The 16,618-nt window shown below is 49.4% G+C and overlaps 1 long non-coding RNA gene across 1 annotated transcript; it reads left to right on the top strand.

The window, feature by feature from the left end:
* The first annotated feature begins 9,439 nt into the window (after positions 1-9,439).
* On the top strand, positions 9,440-10,242 carry LOC146019566 (uncharacterized). Its single transcript, XR_014450604.1, has 3 exons — positions 9,440-9,509; positions 9,903-9,962; positions 10,162-10,242. It is a non-coding gene; the product is annotated as an uncharacterized LOC146019566 (long non-coding RNA).
* The last annotated feature ends 6,376 nt before the right edge of the window (positions 10,243-16,618 follow it).

Genomic DNA, 16,618 nt, shown 5'->3' with positions numbered 1-16,618 from the left:
GTAAGTCCTGTCATTTCTTTATTGAGTTTGTTTTTTTTTTTTATTTCTCTCCTACTGTACAGTAATTGTGTCTTTTCTTAGCGTGCCATTGGCCCACGCTGGTAGCGTGGGCCAATGGCAGCCTAGCGCAGCCCTGCGTAGTCAGCGTTGTGTCCATGTCAGGGGGGTGGGGGTGGAGCGTTGCGCCAATGCCTCTGATGCACAAAAGGAGGCAATTGCCACTGGCAGTACTAGTGTACATCCGGTACTGCACTGACAAATGCCTCCTTTTGAAACAACCACTATCCAGGGCAGCCGTAAGCAGGGAATGTGCAGCGGTATGTGTCCTATCCACTTTGGAGCGGAGTGGATTTTCTAAAGTACAGTATGGCGGGCGCAGCACTTTATAAAATCCAGTCCACGCCTTTTTGTAAACCCAGTAATGAGTACAGTAACTTTATTTAAACAGCACACTTTCTCATTTTTCTCATCTTCACACAGTGCCTCCGCTTGAAGGCGAGGACACCCTGCCCTTGCGGGCCGTTACTGCCCCCAGCGCCTCAGCCGCTCCGTCTGAGAGTAAGTCCTGTCATTTCTTTATTGAGTTTGTGTTTTTTTTTTCTTTCTCTCCTACTGTACAGTAATTGTGTCTTTTCTTAGCGTGCCATTGGCCCACGCTGGTAGCGTGGGCCAACGGCAGCCTAGCGCAGCCCTGCGTAGTCAGCGTTGTGTCCATGTCAGGGGGGTGGGGGTGGAGCGTTGCGCCAATGCCTCTGATGCACAAAAGGAGGCAATTGCCACTGGCAGTACTAGTGTACATCCGGTACTGCACTGACAAATGCCTCCTTTTGAAACAACCACTATCCAGGGCAGCCGTAAGCAGGGAATGCGCAGCGGTATGTGTCCTATCCACTTTGGAGCGGAGTGGATTTTCTAAAGTACAGTATGGCGGGCGCAGCACTTTATAAAATCCAGTCCACGCCTTTTTGTAAACCCAGTAATGAGTACAGTAACTTTATTTAAACAGCACACTTTCTCATTTTTCTCATCTTCACACAGTGCCTCCGCTTGAAGGCGAGGACACCCTGCCCTTGCGGGCCGTTACTGCCCCCAGCGCCTCAGCTGCTCCGTCTGAGAGTAAGTCCTGTCATTTCTTTATTGAGTTTGTGTTTTTTTTTTTTTCTCTCCTACTGTACAGTAATTGTGTCTTTTCTTAGCGTGCCATTGGCCCACGCTGGTAGCGTGGGCCAATGGCAGCCTAGCGCAGCCCTGCGTAGTCAGCGTTGTGTCCATGTCAGGGGGGTGGGGGTGGAGCGTTGCGCCAATGCCTCTGATGCACAAAAGGAGGCAATTGCCACTGGCAGTACTAGTGTACATCCGGTACTGCACTGACAAATGCCTCCTTTTGAAACAACCACTATCCAGGGCAGCCGTAAGCAGGGAATGCGCAGCGGTATGTGTCCTATCCACTTTGGAGCGGAGTGGATTTTCTAAAGTACAGTATGGCGGGCGCAGCACTTTATAAAATCCAGTCCACGCCTTTTTGTAAACCCAGTAATGAGTACAGTAACTTTATTTAAACAGCACACTTTCTCATTTTTCTCATCTTCACACAGTGCCTCCGCTTGAAGGCGAGGACACCCTGCCCTTGCGGGCCGTTACTGCCCCCAGCGCCTCAGCTGCTCCGTCTGAGAGTAAGTCCTGTCATTTCTTTATTGAGTTTGTGTTTTTTTTTTCTTTCTCTCCTACTGTACAGTAATTGTGTCTTTTCTTAGCGTGCCATTGGCCCACGCTGGTAGCGTGGGCCAATGACAGCCTAGCGCAGCCCTGCGTAGTCAGCGTTGTGTCCATGTCAGGGGGGTGGGGGTGGAGCGTTGCGCCAATGCCTCTGATGCACAAAAGGAGGCAATTGCCACTGGCAGTACTAGTGTACATCCGGTACTGCACTGACAAATGCCTCCTTTTGAAACAACCACTATCCAGGGCAGCCGTAAGCAGGGAATGCGCAGCGGTATGTGTCCTATCCACTTTGGAGCGGAGTGGATTTTCTAAAGTACAGTATGGCGGGCGCAGCACTTTATAAAATCCAGTCCACGCCTTTTTGTAAACCCAGTAATGAGTACAGTAACTTTATTTAAACAGCACACTTTCTCATTTTTCTCATCTTCACACAGTGCCTCCGCTTGAAGGCGAGGACACCCTGCCCTTGCGGGCCGTTACTGCCCCCAGCGCCTCAGCCGCTCCGTCTGAGAGTAAGTCCTGTCATTTCTTTATTGAGTTTGTGTTTTTTTTTTCTTTCTCTCCTACTGTACAGTAATTGTGTCTTTTCTTAGCGTGCCATTGGCCCACGCTGGTAGCGTGGGCCAACGGCAGCCTAGCGCAGCCCTGCGTAGTCAGCGTTGTGTCCATGTCAGGGGGGTGGGGGTGGAGCGTTGCGCCAATGCCTCTGATGCACAAAAGGAGGCAATTGCCACTGGCAGTACTAGTGTACATCCGGTACTGCACTGACAAATGCCTCCTTTTGAAACAACCACTATCCAGGGCAGCCGTAAGCAGGGAATGCGCAGCGGTATGTGTCCTATCCACTTTGGAGCGGAGTGGATTTTCTAAAGTACAGTATGGCGGGCGCAGCACTTTATAAAATCCAGTCCACGCCTTTTTGTAAACCCAGTAATTAGTACAGTAACTTTATTTAAACAGCACACTTTCTCATTTTTCTCATCTTCACACAGTGCCTCCGCTTGAAGGCGAGGACACCCTGCCCTTGCGGGCCGTTACTGCCCCCAGCGCCTCAGCTGCTCCGTCTGAGAGTAAGTCCTGTCATTTCTTTATTGAGTTTGTGTTTTTTTTTTCTTTCTCTCCTACTGTACAGTAATTGTGTCTTTTCTTAGCGTGCCATTGGCCCACGCTGGTAGCGTGGGCCAATGGCAGCCTAGCGCAGCCCTGCGTAGTCAGCGTTGTGTCCATGTCAGGGGGGTGGGGGTGGAGCGTTGCGCCAATGCCTCTGATGCACAAAAGGAGGCAATTGCCACTGGCAGTACTAGTGTACATCCGGTACTGCACTGACAAATGCCTCCTTTTGAAACAACCACTATCCAGGGCAGCCGTAAGCAGGGAATGCGCAGCGGTATGTGTCCTATCCACTTTGGAGCGGAGTGGATTTTCTAAAGTACAGTATGGCGGGCGCAGCACTTTATAAAATCCAGTCCACGCCTTTTTGTAAACCCAGTAATGAGTACAGTAACTTTATTTAAACAGCACACTTTCTCATTTTTCTCATCTTCACACAGTGCCTCCGCTTGAAGGCGAGGACACCCTGCCCTTGCGGGCCGTTACTGCCCCCAGCGCCTCAGCTGCTCCGTCTGAGAGTAAGTCCTGTCATTTCTTTATTGAGTTTGTGTTTTTTTTTTCTTTCTCTCCTACTGTACAGTAATTGTGTCTTTTCTTAGCGTGCCATTGGCCCACGCTGGTAGCGTGGGCCAATGACAGCCTAGCGCAGCCCTGCGTAGTCAGCGTTGTGTCCATGTCAGGGGGGTGGGGGTGGAGCGTTGCGCCAATGCCTCTGATGCACAAAAGGAGGCAATTGCCACTGGCAGTACTAGTGTACATCCGGTACTGCACTGACAAATGCCTCCTTTTGAAACAACCACTATCCAGGGCAGCCGTAAGCAGGGAATGCGCAGCGGTATGTGTCCTATCCACTTTGGAGCGGAGTGGATTTTCTAAAGTACAGTATGGCGGGCGCAGCACTTTATAAAATCCAGTCCACGCCTTTTTGTAAACCCAGTAATGAGTACAGTAACTTTATTTAAACAGCACACTTTCTCATTTTTCTCATCTTCACACAGTGCCTCCGCTTGAAGGCGAGGACACCCTGCCCTTGCGGGCCGTTACTGCCCCCAGCGCCTCAGCTGCTCCGTCTGAGAGTAAGTCCTGTCATTTCTTTATTGAGTTTGTGTTTTTTTTTTCTTTCTCTCCTACTGTACAGTAATTGTGTCTTTTCTTAGCGTGCCATTGGCCCACGCTGGTAGCGTGGGCCAATGGCAGCCTAGCGCAGCCCTGCGTAGTCAGCGTTGTGTCCATGTCAGGGGGGTGGGGGTGGAGCGTTGCGCCAATGCCTCTGATGCACAAAAGGAGGCAATTGCCACTGGCAGTACTAGTGTACATCCGGTACTGCACTGACAAATGCCTCCTTTTGAAACAACCACTATCCAGGGCAGCCGTAAGCAGGGAATGCGCAGCGGTATGTGTCCTATCCACTTTGGAGCGGAGTGGATTTTCTAAAGTACAGTATGGCGGGCGCAGCACTTTATAAAATCCAGTCCACGCCTTTTTGTAAACCCAGTAATGAGTACAGTAACTTTATTTAAACAGCACACTTTCTCATTTTTCTCATCTTCACACAGTGCCTCCGCTTGAAGGCGAGGACACCCTGCCCTTGCGGGCCGTTACTGCCCCCAGCGCCTCAGCCGCTCCGTCTGAGAGTAAGTCCTGTCATTTCTTTATTGAGTTTGTGTTTTTTTTTTCTTTCTCTCCTACTGTACAGTAATTGTGTCTTTTCTTAGCGTGCCATTGGCCCACGCTGGTAGCGTGGGCCAATGGCAGCCTAGCGCAGCCCTGCGTAGTCAGCGTTGTGTCCATGTCAGGGGGGTGGGGGTGGAGCGTTGCGCCAATGCCTCTGATGCACAAAAGGAGGCAATTGCCACTGGCAGTACTAGTGTACATCCGGTACTGCACTGACAAATGCCTCCTTTTGAAACAACCACTATCCAGGGCAGCCGTAAGCAGGGAATGCGCAGCGGTATGTGTCCTATCCACTTTGGAGCGGAGTGGATTTTCTAAAGTACAGTATGGCGGGCGCAGCACTTTATAAAATCGAGTCCACGCCTTTTTGTAAACCCAGTAATGAGTACAGTAACTTTATTTAAACAGCACACTTTCTCATTTTTCTCATCTTCACACAGTGCCTCCGCTTGAAGGCGAGGACACCCTGCCCTTGCGGGCCGTTACTGCCCCCAGCGCCTCAGCTGCTCCGTCTGAGAGTAAGTCCTGTCATTTCTTTATTGAGTTTGTGTTTTTTTTTTCTTTCTCTCCTACTGTACAGTAATTGTGTCTTTTCTTAGCGTGCCATTGGCCCACGCTGGTAGCGTGGGCCAATGGCAGCCTAGCGCAGCCCTGCGTAGTCAGCGTTGTGTCCATGTCAGGGGGGTGGGGGTGGAGCGTTGCGCCAATGCCTCTGATGCACAAAAGGAGGCAATTGCCACTGGCAGTACTAGTGTACATCCGGTACTGCACTGACAAATGCCTCCTTTTGAAACAACCACTATCCAGGGCAGCCGTAAGCAGGGAATGTGCAGCGGTATGTGTCCTATCCACTTTGGAGCGGAGTGGATTTTCTAAAGTACAGTATGGCGGGCGCAGCACTTTATAAAATCCAGTCCACGCCTTTTTGTAAACCCAGTAATGAGTACAGTAACTTTATTTAAACAGCACACTTTCTCATTTTTCTCATCTTCACACAGTGCCTCCGCTTGAAGGCGAGGACACCCTGCCCTTGCGGGCCGTTACTGCCCCCAGCGCCTCAGCCGCTCCGTCTGAGAGTAAGTCCTGTCATTGCTTTATTGAGTTTGTGTTTTTTTTTCTTTTTCTCCTACTGTACAGTAATTGTGTCTTTTCTTAGCGTGCCATTGGCCCACGCTGGTAGCGTGGGCCAATGGCAGCCTAGCGCAGCCCTGCGTAGTCAGCGTTGTGTCCATGTCAGGGGGGTGGGGGTGGAGCGTTGCGCCAATGCCTCTGATGCACAAAAGGAGGCAATTGCCACTGGCAGTACTAGTGTACATCCGGTACTGCACTGACAAATGCCTCCTTTTGAAACAACCACTATCCAGGGCAGCCGTAAGCAGGGAATGCGCAGCGGTATGTGTCCTATCCACTTTGGAGCGGAGTGGATTTTCTAAAGTACAGTATGGCGGGCGCAGCACTTTATAAAATCGAGTCCACGCCTTTTTGTAAACCCAGTAATGAGTACAGTAACTTTATTTAAACAGCACACTTTCTCATTTTTCTCATCTTCACACAGTGCCTCCGCTTGAAGGCGAGGACACCCTGCCCTTGCGGGCCGTTACTGCCCCCAGCGCCTCAGCTGCTCCGTCTGAGAGTAAGTCCTGTCATTTCTTTATTGAGTTTGTGTTTTTTTTTTCTTTCTCTCCTACTGTACAGTAATTGTGTCTTTTCTTAGCGTGCCATTGGCCCACGCTGGTAGCGTGGGCCAATGGCAGCCTAGCGCAGCCCTGCGTAGTCAGCGTTGTGTCCATGTCAGGGGGGTGGGGGTGGAGCGTTGCGCCAATGCCTCTGATGCACAAAAGGAGGCAATTGCCACTGGCAGTACTAGTGTACATCCGGTACTGCACTGACAAATGCCTCCTTTTGAAACAACCACTATCCAGGGCAGCCGTAAGCAGGGAATGTGCAGCGGTATGTGTCCTATCCACTTTGGAGCGGAGTGGATTTTCTAAAGTACAGTATGGCGGGCGCAGCACTTTATAAAATCCAGTCCACGCCTTTTTGTAAACCCAGTAATGAGTACAGTAACTTTATTTAAACAGCACACTTTCTCATTTTTCTCATCTTCACACAGTGCCTCCGCTTGAAGGCGAGGACACCCTGCCCTTGCGGGCCGTTACTGCCCCCAGCGCCTCAGCCGCTCCGTCTGAGAGTAAGTCCTGTCATTTCTTTATTGAGTTTGTGTTTTTTTTTCTTTTTCTCCTACTGTACAGTAATTGTGTCTTTTCTTAGCGTGCCATTGGCCCACGCTGGTAGCGTGGGCCAATGGCAGCCTAGCGCAGCCCTGCGTAGTCAGCGTTGTGTCCATGTCAGGGGGGTGGGGGTGGAGCGTTGCGCCAATGCCTCTGATGCACAAAAGGAGGCAATTGCCACTGGCAGTACTAGTGTACATCCGGTACTGCACTGACAAATGCCTCCTTTTGAAACAACCACTATCCAGGGCAGCCGTAAGCAGGGAATGCGCAGCGGTATGTGTCCTATCCACTTTGGAGCGGAGTGGATTTTCTAAAGTACAGTATGGCGGGCGCAGCACTTTATAAAATCCAGTCCACGCCTTTTTGTAAACCCAGTAATGAGTACAGTAACTTTATTTAAACAGCACACTTTCTCATTTTTCTCATCTTCACACAGTGCCTCCGCTTGAAGGCGAGGACACCCTGCCCTTGCGGGCCGTTACTGCCCCCAGCGCCTCAGCCGCTCCGTCTGAGAGTAAGTCCTGTCATTTCTTTATTGAGTTTGTGTTTTTTTTTTCTTTCTCTCCTACTGTACAGTAATTGTGTCTTTTCTTAGCGTGTCATTGGCCCACGCTGGTAGCGTGGGCCAATGGCAGCCTAGCGCAGCCCTGCGTAGTCAGCGTTGTGTCCATGTCAGGGGGGTGGGGGTGGAGCGTTGCGCCAATGCCTCTGATGCACAAAAGGAGGCAATTGCCACTGGCAGTACTAGTGTACATCCGGTACTGCACTGACAAATGCCTCCTTTTGAAACAACCACTATCCAGGGCAGCCGTAAGCAGGGAATGCGCAGCGGTATGTGTCCTATCCACTTTGGAGCGGAGTGGATTTTCTAAAGTACAGTATGGCGGGCGCAGCACTTTATAAAATCCAGTCCACGCCTTTTTGTAAACCCAGTAATGAGTACAGTAACTTTATTTAAACAGCACACTTTCTCATTTTTCTCATCTTCACACAGTGCCTCCGCTTGAAGGCGAGGACACCCTGCCCTTGCGGGCCGTTACTGCCCCCAGCGCCTCAGCTGCTCCGTCTGAGAGTAAGTCCTGTCATTTCTTTATTGAGTTTGTGTTTTTTTTTTCTTTCTCTCCTACTGTACAGTAATTGTGTCTTTTCTTAGCGTGCCATTGGCCCACGCTGGTAGCGTGGGCCAATGGCAGCCTAGCGCAGCCCTGCGTAGTCAGCGTTGTGTCCATGTCAGGGGGGTGGGGGTGGAGCGTTGCGCCAATGCCTCTGATGCACAAAATGAGGCAATTGCCACTGGCAGTACTAGTGTACATCCGGTACTGCACTGACAAATGCCTCCTTTTGAAACAACCACTATCCAGGGCAGCCGTAAGCAGGGAATGTGCAGCGGTATGTGTCCTATCCACTTTGGAGCGGAGTGGATTTTCTAAAGTACAGTATGGCGGGCGCAGCACTTTATAAAATCCAGTCCACGCCTTTTTGTAAACCCAGTAATGAGTACAGTAACTTTATTTAAACAGCACACTTTCTCATTTTTCTCATCTTCACACAGTGCCTCCGCTTGAAGGCGAGGACACCCTGCCCTTGCGGGCCGTTACTGCCCCCAGCGCCTCAGCCGCTCCGTCTGAGAGTAAGTCCTGTCATTTCTTTATTGAGTTTGTGTTTTTTTTTCTTTTTCTCCTACTGTACAGTAATTGTGTCTTTTCTTAGCGTGCCATTGGCCCACGCTGGTAGCGTGGGCCAATGGCAGCCTAGCGCAGCCCTGCGTAGTCAGCGTTGTGTCCATGTCAGGGGGGTGGGGGTGGAGCGTTGCGCCAATGCCTCTGATGCACAAAAGGAGGCAATTGCCACTGGCAGTACTAGTGTACATCCGGTACTGCACTGACAAATGCCTCCTTTTGAAACAACCACTATCCAGGGCAGCCGTAAGCAGGGAATGCGCAGCGGTATGTGTCCTATCCACTTTGGAGCGGAGTGGATTTTCTAAAGTACAGTATGGCGGGCGCAGCACTTTATAAAATCCAGTCCACGCCTTTTTGTAAACCCAGTAATGAGTACAGTAACTTTATTTAAACAGCACACTTTCTCATTTTTCTCATCTTCACACAGTGCCTCCGCTTGAAGGCGAGGACACCCTGCCCTTGCGGGCCGTTACTGCCCCCAGCGCCTCAGCCGCTCCGTCTGAGAGTAAGTCCTGTCATTTCTTTATTGAGTTTGTGTTTTTTTTTTCTTTCTCTCCTACTGTACAGTAATTGTGTCTTTTCTTAGCGTGTCATTGGCCCACGCTGGTAGCGTGGGCCAATGGCAGCCTAGCGCAGCCCTGCGTAGTCAGCGTTGTGTCCATGTCAGGGGGGTGGGGGTGGAGCGTTGCGCCAATGCCTCTGATGCACAAAAGGAGGCAATTGCCACTGGCAGTACTAGTGTACATCCGGTACTGCACTGACAAATGCCTCCTTTTGAAACAACCACTATCCAGGGCAGCCGTAAGCAGGGAATGCGCAGCGGTATGTGTCCTATCCACTTTGGAGCGGAGTGGATTTTCTAAAGTACAGTATGGCGGGCGCAGCACTTTATAAAATCCAGTCCACGCCTTTTTGTAAAGCCACCCCCGCCCTATTTACAGTAATAAGAGTACGGTAAGTTTATTAACAGTAAACAGCACTTGTTCTCATTTTTGACATTTTCCCACAGTGACTCTGATTGAAGACCAGGGCACCCTGCCCTGCGGGCATGCTACAGGCCCCCCCTCAAGCATCGCCACGATGCTAAGCAGTAAGTCCTGTCATTTCTTTATTGTGTTTTGTGTTTGTGTGTTTGAACTTGTGTAGTTTTTTGCCGTGCCGTTGGGCGACGCTGTCAGCATCGGCCAACGGCAGCCTAGCACAGTCAGCGTAGTGTCCCCGCGGGAGCCCTGCACAATTACCGTAATGTCCCCGTCAGGTACTGTAGCTCTGCGTCTCGTGCACAAAGGGGGTGGGAGTGGAGGCGTGCGGTACGTCTGATGCACGACGTTTTGACCTAGGCATTATTTATCTACAGTATACAGTACTGCAATACTGTATACTCTACCATAACCTCAGTGATCACAGTAGTGTGTGTGAACTAATGTTTCAAAGGACACTACAGTACAGTATACTGTAATGTACTGTAATTATTTTTACACAGGACTTCAGAGGAGGATGGAAAGGGTACTCCCCAGAAGGTCCCCTCAAACTTTGGCAGCCAGTAAGTGTCCTCCCGACCTGTTCATACAGTACCCCCAGTATCCACGTTGACGTGGAGTCTATTTTATCAAGTGTGGTGGGCACAGCACTTTATTGAAAACAGTCCACGGCTTTTTTTTTTAACACCCCCTCCTCCCCATTTAGAGTAAGAATAATAACTTTACAGTATTTTAACAGCACATTTTATCATTTCCCCACAGTGCCAAGCCTAGAGGAAGACCAGGGCACCCTGCCCTTGCGGGCCGTTACTGCCCCCAGCGCCTCAGCTGCTCCGTCTGAGAGTAAGTCCTGTCATTTCTTTATTGAGTTTGTGTTTTTTTTTTATTTCTCTCCTACTGTACAGTAATTGTGTCTTTTCTTAGCGTGCCATTGGCCCACGCTGGTAGCGTGGGCCAATGGCAGCCTAGCGCAGCCCTGCGTAGTCAGCGTTGTGTCCATGTCAGGGGGGTGGGGGTGGAGCGTTGCGCCAATGCCTCTGATGCACAAAAGGAGGCAATTGCCACTGGCAGTACTAGTGTACATCCGGTACTGCACTGGCAAATGCCTCCTTTTGAAACAACCACTATCCAGGGCAGCCGTAAGCAGGGAATGCGCAGCGGTATGTGTCCTATCCACTTTGGAGCAGAGTGGATTTTCTAAAGTACAGTATGGCGGGCGCAGCACTTTATAAAATCCAGTCCACGCCTTTTTGTAAACCCAGTAATGAGTACAGTAACTTTATTTAAACAGCACACTTTCTCATTTTTCTCATCTTCACACAGTGCCTCCGCTTGAAGGCGAGGACACCCTGCCCTTGATGTGGCTGGACACCCCTCCTCGTCCTCTTTACCCCTTCCAATATAACAGTCCCTGTGCTTCCATCCGCCATGAAGAAGGTAAGCATTGCTGCGCATACTGTACAGTATACTGTATAGTAGGTGTGCATAGCCCATTTTATTAGGGGGTGCACCATTCAAGGGGCATGTCAATCACTGGACATGTCCATCACCGCCTATTATTACACAAAATGCCACACACTTTAATGCCCATTAGAGATACTGTAATTACACACACAGTAATGCCAATTCCACATAATGCCACCCAACATACAGTACAGTAATGCCAATTACACATAATGCCACACACCATAATGGCCAACACTCATACTGTAATGCTACACACAGTAATGACCATTTTACATAATGCTACACACCATACTGCCCATGACACATTATGCCAGGGCTTGACCAATGTTTGTAAAACAGGGATACAGTAATAGAAAATGTGCGTTCCAATGGTGCACGTCAAAAATTTACACTGTAATGCCGATTACATGTCACACAGCCAATACATACTGTAGTATACCACATGCCATAATGCCCATTACACGTTATGCCACACACCGTAATGCCCATTGCACTGCAAACTGTGATGCCCTCACTGTGATGCCCATTACATGGTACACCTCACACTTCGTAATGCCTATTACATGTCACACAGACATTACACATTATGCCTCAGACCGTGATGCCCATACAACATTAAGCCTCACACTGTGATGCCCATTACACATTATGCCACACACCATGATGCCCATCACACATAACGGGGGAAATTTACCAATATGAAAAACCTAGTTTTTCGTATTGGTATTTTCCCTACGACTGCATACGACTGTTTAAGTCGTATGCAAAGTCGTGTTCCGGAGGATCAGTTACAAAGCAGTCATATACGACTGCTTTGTAACCCTCCGATGGTGTAATGATTCGTATTAGCGGCCGTATATACGGCTGCTAATACGAATTATTTCTAGCAGTCTGCACGGATCAGTCAGATCCGTGCAGGCTGCATGGTGTAAAAAAAATAGAAAAAAAAATAAATTAAAAAAAAAAACGGCGTGGGGTCCCCCCCACAGCCGAAACCAGCACCAGGCTGACAGAGCCTGGAGCCGGTAATTAAAAATCAGGGAACCCGACAAATAGGGGTTCCCCGATTTTTAACAACCAGCCCCAGGCTCCTGCTCTGGGGCTGGTTCCCAAAATACGGGGGACAAAATGACTAGGGGTCCCCCGTATTTCAAGAACCAGCCCCAGGCAAAACCAGCCAGCGGGTAATGCCACAGCCGGGGGGAGACTTTTTATGCAAGTCCCCCCGGCCAAAGCATTAACCCTACCGACCAGTCAGCCTGGCCAGGGGCCCTGGGGGAGTGGGGACCCCCCCAATAAAGGGGTCCCCCCCCTCCAGGACTTACCTGACCAGGCTGAAGCCTGGTGCTGTCCTCGATGCCCCTGGGCGGTGGGCATCGAGCTGATGGTTTTGTGTAAAAAATAGAATAAAAACCATTGTTTTTTACTGTGGCACTACAAGTGCCAGCAAGCCTCCCCAGGAAGCTGGGACTTGGATAACCACAAGTCCCAGCCTGCTGGCCATTAAAGGGCCCGCTGGGTCTTGTAGTGCCACCGTAAAAAAAATAGTTAAATAAAACACACTGACACCCGTTTTAAATAAAAGTTTAATACACACATTACATACATACTGATACTTACCTTTCTTGATCCCGTAGGTAGCCCTGGTCCTGATGTCCTGTGTCGTCCTCCAGGTCCATGTCGGCTGTCTGCGTCGTCCTCCAGGTCCATGTCGACGGTCCGTGTCGTCCTCCAGGTCCATGGCGGTGTCCGGGTCCGAAGAAATCCATGTTGGAGCTGTGGAAGGAAATCCTACTCACCTGGTCCTGCGCTGAAGAAGTCTTCTCTTGATCCGACGTAGTCCAGGTAATCTTCCTGCTGTCGCCGGTCCCCGCTGTCTCCGCTGTCCGTGCATCGCGCTGAGGAGAGATGCTGAAGTTTCATATTCGGCGCCTCTCCTCAGACTGAATTCTATTGGCCGCCTAGCAGGCCAATCAGGAGCCGACTTTCTCGGCTCCTGATTGGCCTGCTAGGCGGCCAATAGAATTCAGTCTGAGGAGAGGCGCCGAATATGAAACTTCAGCATCTCTCCTCAGCGCGATGCACGGACAGCGGAGACAGCGGGGACCGGCGACAGCAGGAAGATTACCTGGACTACGTCGGATCAAGAGAAGACTTCTTCAGCGCAGGACCAGGTGAGTAGGATTTCCTTCCACAGCTCCAACATGGATTTCTTCGGACCCGGACACCGCCATGGACCTGGAGGACGACACGGACCGTCGACATGGACCTGGAGGACGACGCAGACAGCCGACATGGACCTGGAGGACGACACAGGACATCAGGACCAGGGCTACCTACGGGATCAAGAAAGGTAAGTATCAGTATGTATGTAATGTGTGTATTAAACTTTTATTTAAAACGGGTGTCAGTGTGTTTTATTTAACTATTTTTTTTACGGTGGCACTACAAGACCCAGCGGGCCCTTTAATGCCCAGCAGGCTGGGACTTGTGGTTATCCAAGTCCCAGCTTGCTGGGGAGGCTTGCTGGCACTTGTAGTGCCACAGTAAAAAACAATGGTTTTTATTCTATTTTTTACACAAAACCATCAGCTCGATGCCCACCGCCCAGGGGCATCGAGGACAGCACCAGGCTTCAGCCTGGTCAGGTAAGTCCTGGAGGGGGGGGACCCCTTTATTGGGGGGGTCCCCACTCCCCCAGGGCCCCTGGCCAGGCTGACTGGTCGGTAGGGTTAATGCTTTGGCCGGGGGGACTTGCATAAAAAGTCTCCCCCCGGCTGTGGCATTACCCGCTGGCTGGTTTTGCCTGGGGCTGGTTCTTGAAATACGGGGGACCCCTAGTCATTTTGTCCCCCGTATTTTGGGAACCAGCCCCAGAGCAGGAGCCTGGGGCTGGTTGTTAAAAATCGGGGAACCCCTATTTGTCGGGTTCCCTGATTTTTAATTACCGGCTCCAGGCTCTGTCAGCCTGGTGCTGGTTTCGGCTGTGGGGGGGACCCCACGCCGTTTTTTTTTTTTATTTATTTTTTTTTCTATTTTTTTACACCGAAGCCTGCACGGATCTGACTGATCCGTGCAGGCAAAAACGCAAATACGACATGAAAATGGTGTTCTATTTTCCTGTCGTATTTGCGTGGGTGTTTTACACCACTAAGCAGCCGTATTATCCATACGGCTGCTTAGTAAATCAGAAACCACCATTCTTTTGAATGGTGATTTCTGTCGTATTCTATCGATGGTGTAGACATTCGTATTTGTAACTACAAATACGAATGTTCCATCTTTAGGACTACGAATTGTTGTATTTTTGGGATTGTAAATCCCGAAAATACAAATTCGTAAAAAAAAGGTGTATTTCTCCCTACGAATACACCTTTTTTCTACGAATCCATTTTGGTAAATGTCCCCCAATGGTACACACAGTAATGGCCATTACACTGAATGCTATACACTATAATGGCCATTACACATTAGGCCACATACTGTATTGCCCATTACACATTATTTGACACACATTATGCCACACACCGTAATGCCCATTACATACTGTACTGTACAGTATTATGCCACACAACTGCGGCTTACCTACAGTGCATTCTCATTGCTAGATGTTACATGCTTGATGCCAGGGATTTATTGCTCGATGCCAGGGATTACATCTTATTGCCCTGGTCTACATGCTCCATTCCAGGTGTCTCATGCTCGTTGCCAGAGGGTGTGAAATGCTAATTGCCAGGGGGGTGGGGTGAACTGCTCATTTCCAGGGGTAACATGCATTTTACCAGGGGTTCCATGCTACCTGAGAAGGGTGTGGTTAAATGCTAATTGACAGTGGAAGTTTCATGCTCATTGCTTGGGGGCACACTGCACACACTTTCGGAAAGCATTAAGCACTCTTCGTATCAGATACCTGCCGGAGCCGCAGCCTTCTTCCTTTTTAAACTGCATTCCCACATGCCAGAGCCACAGCAGCCTCCTTCCCTTTTGAGCTGCTGCCATATGCTGCACGTCATTTTTGTAAAGCCACCCCCGCCCTATTTACAGTAATAAGAGTACGGTAAGTTTATTAACAGTAAACAGCACTTGTTCTCATTTTTGTCATTTTCCCACAGTGACTCAAATTGAAGACCAGGGCACCCTTCCAGCCCCCAGCGCCTCAGCCGCTCCGTCTGAGAGTAAGTCCTGTCATTTCTTTATTGAGTTTGTGTTTTTTTTTTCTTTCTCTCCTACTGTACAGTAATTGTGTCTTTTCTTAGCGTGCCATTGGCCCACGCTGGTAGCGTGGGCCAATGGCAGCCTAGCGCAGCCCTGCGTAGTCAGCGTTGTGTCCATGTCAGGGGGGTGGGGGTGGAGCGTTGCGCCAAGGCCTCTGATGCACAAAAGGAGGCAATTGCCACTGGCAGTACTAGTGTACATCCGGTACTGCACTGGCAAATGCCTCCTTTTGAAACAACCACTATCCAGGGCAGCCGTAAGCAGGGAATGCGCAGCGGTATGTGTCCTATCCACTGTGGAGCAGAGTGGATTTTCTAAAGTACAGTATGGCGGACGCAGCACTTTATAAAATTCAGTCCACGCCTTTTTGTAAAGCCACCCCCGCCCTATTTACAGTACTAAGAGTACGGTAAGTTTATTAACAGTAAACAGCACTTGTTCTCATTTTTGACATTTTCCCACAGTGACTCCGATTGCAGACCAGGGCACCATAACAGCCCCCAGCGCCTCAGCCGCTCCGTCTGAGAGTAAGTCCTGTCATTTCTTTATTGAGCTTGTGTTTTTTTTTTCTTTCTCTCCTACAGTAATTGTGTCTTTTCTTGGCGTGCCATTGGCCCACGCTGGTACCCTGCGGGCATTCTACAGGCCCCCCCCACCAATTGTTAATGTTGATGTACAGTATTATGACCAAAGGACAATAAGTGAAAAGCCTAGGTTACGTATTATGTCCGTAACCAGCGTACCTTTTATACCTACAGTAGGTACAGTACGTGCGAACAAATCGTGGCGCAGCGTAGCGTACCTTTATTGTGTATTATACACCAAAGAACCAATACCTTAATAATAGATCCCTTCGCAGTACTCTGTCTCTAATCTGCGAATACACCTTTAAGGACAGTGTCCGTAATATACCTTATCGCTACAGTATATGCGAATAACAGACAGTATAGAAGTAAGGAGATAGAAACTCCGTAAATGATGTATTAAAGTCCCTAATGGACAAAAGGGGGTTACAGGAATAGGAAATAACAGGTATAACAAGTAATACAATAGTCTAACAATGAGTATAATAATCAAGCTCTGCTAGGGGAAGAAAAACAGACACAGGATACAATCAGCCAACAATACACCGTTACACGTTATGCCACACACCGTAATGCCCATTGCACTGCAAACTGTGATGCCCTCACTGTGATGCCCATTACATGGTACACCTCACACTTCGTAATGCCTATTACATGTCACACAGACATTACACATTATGCCTCAGACCGTGATGCCCATACAACATTAAGCCTCACACCGTGATGCCCATTACACATTATGCCACACACCATGATGCCCATCACACATAATGGTACACACAGTAATGGCCATTACACTGAATGCTATACACTATAATGGCCATTACACATTAGGCCACATACTGTATTGCCCATTACACATTATTTGACACACATTATGCCACACACCGTAATGCCCATTACATACTGTACTGTACAGTATTATGCCACACAACTGCGGCTTACCTACAGTG

Source organism: Crinia signifera, chromosome 7, assembly GCF_055691185.1.
Source record: "Crinia signifera chromosome 7, ASM5569118v1, whole genome shotgun sequence".
Classification (NCBI taxonomy): domain Eukaryota; kingdom Metazoa; phylum Chordata; class Amphibia; order Anura; family Myobatrachidae; genus Crinia; species Crinia signifera.
The sequence above is the reverse complement of the archived record's forward strand: the minus strand, read 5'-3'. Positions and strand labels throughout refer to the sequence as shown.